Source organism: Ailuropoda melanoleuca, chromosome 2 (assembly GCF_002007445.2).
Source record: "Ailuropoda melanoleuca isolate Jingjing chromosome 2, ASM200744v2, whole genome shotgun sequence".
Lineage (NCBI taxonomy): Eukaryota > Metazoa > Chordata > Mammalia > Carnivora > Ursidae > Ailuropoda > Ailuropoda melanoleuca.
The window spans coordinates 66118581-66123894 of NC_048219.1; positions in this window are offsets into that span (position 1 = coordinate 66118581).

The window sequence follows — 5314 nt, forward strand, 5'->3', positions numbered from 1 at the left end:
AAATAAAACAAAACAAAACCAACAAAACAAAACAAAAAAGCCAAAAAACTGAAGAGAAAGGAAAATTTCCGTATATATTCTACAAGGACAGAATTACCATAATAGTAAACCCAGACAAAGATAGTACCAAAATAGAAAATTACAGGACAATATCCCTGATAAACTAGATTCAGGGATCTGAAACAAAATATAAACAAACTACATTCAATAATACATTAAAAGGATCATTCACCACAATCAAGTGGGATTTATTCTGAGCACTCAGGGACAGTTCAATAATTGCACATCGATCAACATAATACGTTAAACAAAATGAAGGATAAAAATGAGATCATCATCTCAATAGATGCAGAAAAAGCATTTCACAAAATTCACCAGCGATTCATGATAAAAAACTTTCAACGAAGTGGGTTTAGAGGCAATGCACCGCAACATAATAAAGTCCATCTATGATGAACCCACAGGTTACATCATCATCTTCAAAGGTGAAAGCAGAGTTCTATTTCAAAGGTCAGGAACAAGACAAGGATGTCCACTCTCACCATTTTTATTCTACATAGTCCTTGAAGTCCTAGCCACAGCAGTTAAACAAGAAAAACAAATAAGTATCATTAAACTTGACAAGGAAAAAGTAAAACTGTCACCATATGCAGATGACATGATAATATACATAGAAAGCCCTAAAGACTCCACCAAAAAACCTGATAGAATAAACTCAGTATAGTTGCCAGATACAAAATAATATTCAGAAATCTGTTGTTTTTCTATACACTAATAACAAGGTAGCATAAAGAAAAATTCAGAAAACAACCTCATTTACAATTGCACCAAAAAGAATAAAATATCCAGGAATAAAATTAACCAAGAAGGTGAAATACCTGTACTCTGAAAACTATAAAACATTGATGAAAGAAATCGAAAACACTAACAAATGGAAAGAGATACCATGCTCTTGGATTGGAAGTATTCATATTATTAAAATGTACACATCACTCAAAGCAATCTACAGATTCAATGCAATCCCTTCCAAAATACCAATAGCCATTTTTTTTTTTTTAGAGAGAGAGAGAGAGCATGTGCATGAGGGGGAGGGGCAGAGAGAGAGAGAGAATCCCAAGTAGGCTCCACGCCCAGTGAAGAGCCCAATGCACGGCTCAATCCTGTAGCCCTGAGATCATGACCTGAGCTGAAATCAAGAGTTGGTCACACAAGTAACTGAGCCATCCAGGCACCCCCCGATAGCATTTTGCACAAAACCAGAAAAATTAACCCTAAAATTTGTATGGAGCCACAAAAGACCTCAAATAGCCAAAACAAGATTGAAAAGAACAAAGCTGAGGTATCACAATCTCAGAATTCAAGATAAACTACAAAGCTACAGTAATCAAAACAGTATGATACTGACACAAAAACAGACACATAGATCAATAGAACAGAATAGAAAGCCCAAAAATAAACTGATGCATATATTGTCAATTACAACAAATGAGGCAAGAATATACAATGGTCAAAAGACAGTCTTTTGAACAAATGGTGCTAGAAAAACTGGACAGCAACATGCAAAAGAAGGAAACTGGACCACTTACACCATACACAAAAATAAACTTAAAATGGATTAAAGACTACATGTGAAATCTGAAACCATAAATCTCCTAAGGGAAAACATGGGTAGTAATCTCTCTGATATCAGCCTTAGCAACATTTTTCTAGATGTCTCCTTAGGTAAGGGAAATAAAAACTAAAATAAACTATTAAGATGATACCCAAATAAAAAGCTTTTAATTAGTAAAGGAAACCATCAATAAGATGAAAAGGCCACCTGCTGAATGCAGAAGATATCTGTAAATCATATATGTGATAAGGAATTAATATTCAAAATGTATAAAGAACTCATACAACATAACCCAAAAAACCCCACAAATAATTCAATTGAAAAAAGGGCAGAGACCTGAATAGACATTTTTCTTCAGAAGACATACAGTTGGCCAACAGACACATAAAAAGATGTCAATATCACTAATCATCACTGAAATGCAAATCAAAACCACAATGAGATATCATCTTACACCTGTCAGAATGACTAGGATCAAAAAGACGAGAAATAACAAGTGTTGGTAAAGATGTGGAGAGAAAGGATCCTCATGCATTGCTGGTGGGAATGCAAACTGATGCAGGCACTGTGGAAAACAGTATGGAAGTGTCCCCCCAAAATAAACATAGAAATACATGATCCAGTAATTCCACTACTGGATATCGAATCAAAGGAAATGCAAATACTACTATGAAAAGATATATGCACCCCTATGTTTACTGCAGCATTATTTATAATACCCAAGATATGGAAGTAACACAAATATCCATGGAGAGATGAATGAATAAAGATGTGGTATACATACATACAATGGAATATGTCTAAGACATTAAAAAAAAAAAGAGATCTTGCCATTTGTGTCAACATGGATGGACCTAGAAGGTTAATTATGCTAAGTGAAATGAATCGTACAGAGAAAGACAAATACCACATGATTTTACTTTTATGTGGAATCTAACAAAATAAAAACAAAGGAATAAACAAAAAAATGCAGAAACGGACACCTAAATACAGAGAACTGATGGTGCCAGAGGGGAGGGGGATGGGCAAAATAGGTTTTTGGAGTGGGAAGATACAGCATAGGGAACATAGTCGATGGTATAGTAATAGCGTCATATGGTGACAAACGGTAACTACACTTGTGGTGAGAATATCATAACATATAGAGTTGTAGAATCACTATGTTGTCCATCTAAAACTAACATAACATTATGTGTCAACTGTATTTCAATAAATTATTTTTTAAATTAAAAATCATTTTTAAAGGGGCTCTATGTGATTAGATTTGTATCCGATACTGGTAGGAATGATGAGGACAGATTGGGACGGAGAGAGCCTGGAGTAATTGAGATCAGTTGGGAAAACTCTTGGAACAGTGTAGGCCAAAGATCATGCTGTGAACTTAAGCAGTGGAAATGGAAAGAATTTGAAGAGATTTTCAGAGATGGGTTGGGGAACCAATTAAATGAAAGGATGTGAAGGAAAAGGAAGAGTTGACGATCAGAGTGTTATGCTATTATTTGTATTAACAAAGTAGGGAAAGAATTAGCTCTTGTAATGTGGTTTAAACCATCAGTTGAAAGAACTGTCAAAATACCCATTTAGGCTGTAAAAGCATATATGAAGCACAGAAAAGAGGTAGGAGTTGAGGTAATATCCTGGAAGTCTTTTGGCCATACACTATATGTAACAGTTTAAGCAATAGGAGTGGATAAGATCATCTATAGAGAGTTGGAAGATATTTTAATTTTTATCAGTTCTGTTGTTCCTCTCTGTCCAAATAAATCGTGCGCCCATTAAGGGCTGGGATTGAGTCAAATTTCAAATGCTTCTAAGAGCCCAGCAGAAGAAAATAGTATAAGTATTCACTCAAGAACTTTTCCCCTTTCTTTGCTCTCTTACCTTTGAAGCACTTGTCTTTCTTTGCTTATGCACTCTCTCTCCAATTCAGCACAGAGAGTAATTTGGAAAGTAATTTCTGGCAAGGTGTATAATATAATGAAATTCCACCACAGGGAAAATTTGAATGCTCCATGGAACTTACTATATAATGTCAGACATAGTTTCACCTTAGAGGCTTTTCAAGAACATAGAAAAATTACTATTTTTTTTAAAGTAATGTTAATGATGCATTGTGACTTCTATTGTTCTGCTTTGAGACATAAATATATCCTAATCAGAAAGGCCACAAAATACAAACAGGCCTATGTACTATGTGGTTTGCACCAAGTGTATGAAAAAGGGTTTAGGTTACCAGTGCATACTCTATAGTGATATAAATTACTTATAGATATAGTATCATAGAGAAATTACACAATTCTATATCTACACCTACATTCTAGGTAGGTAGGTGGAATCTATATTTGCTGATACTTAAAAATTTTATTCATTTAGATTTGGCATTTTTTCTTTATATTTTCTCTTATCTGGTTTAGCGGGGTTTTCTCCTTCTTTCATTTTTTCCCTGCACTCTCCTTGTTCCATTAGAATCTCAGAGTTAAATAAGCAATTTTCTAAGATGTCCTTGTCAGGAGACATTATGGAAATTATTTGAATATCATTGCTAAGCCAGGTGAGCCATTTAAAAATGTAAATAATTTGCAATACCATGAATCTAGTTGATGAAGAGCAAGCTTAATGCTGATTGATTTATTAGAATCTTTTCCTGATTAGTAATTGCTCCAAAATGGCTTTTCTATGGTTCAGTTTATCATTTTTGTGCCAGTTCTTAATACATATCTGTATAACTGTCAAGTTTGTAATAAGCATTTCCCATCATTAGTTACTCGTACTTTTCAAACCAGTAAGGAGGGCTAGTAACTATACATTTCTTATAGTTATTGACTACTTGCAGTACTTAGTTGATATTATTAGTGATCCAATTTATAAAAGGCTTGGAAACTCTGCAGTTATCCTACACAGCATTTTGTTTTTCCCAGGGTATCCTATTTTAAAAATATGTATTATGGCATCAAAACAACATTCAGATTACAGACTTTCAGGTTTTTATCCAATCTTTAAAACTACTTTACAAGAAAAGATATAATCATGACCTTGAGGCATTTTCAACATGAGCTTTATTTGAAATTCACAAACATGATTATAATTTCAAGAAGCTCTGTCTTAAAGTTGTCTTATTGCTATAATGAAGCAGCTAGAAAGTTCATTTATTCTAAAGTTAAATCTCAGGAAACCTATTTTATCATAGGAAATCACTCAGCACTAAAATCCTGCTTTAACTCTGGGATTCAAATTTATTCATATAACTGTTGGGGAATGTCTATCAGTCAATCACAGAAGTTTTATTGTCTATTATATTTATTTTTTTAATATAAATTTCAATTTAACACCCTCTAAGGGTAAGTACTCGGCGTATTGCTACTTTTATCATATATGTATCTTCATTTATTTAACTGTAGATACATCAGGAAGTTTGCCATATCCTACATATCACACATTTTAGTTGTGTAGTGATAATAAAAAGATTTGAACACAATACATATTAACTCAAAAATCTATGATTATGGATGATTTTCAGCCATTTATTTCAACAGTGGTAAGAGATAATATTATGTGCAATATAAAAATGTTTTCCAGTTTGGAATTAACTTGACTGTGACATTATTTTGGCAGTTGTGATTATTATAACAATCATGATTTACTTATGCCAAGTCTACTGCTTGATACATCCATGAAAATGTTAGGACAAATCACTTACTAAAA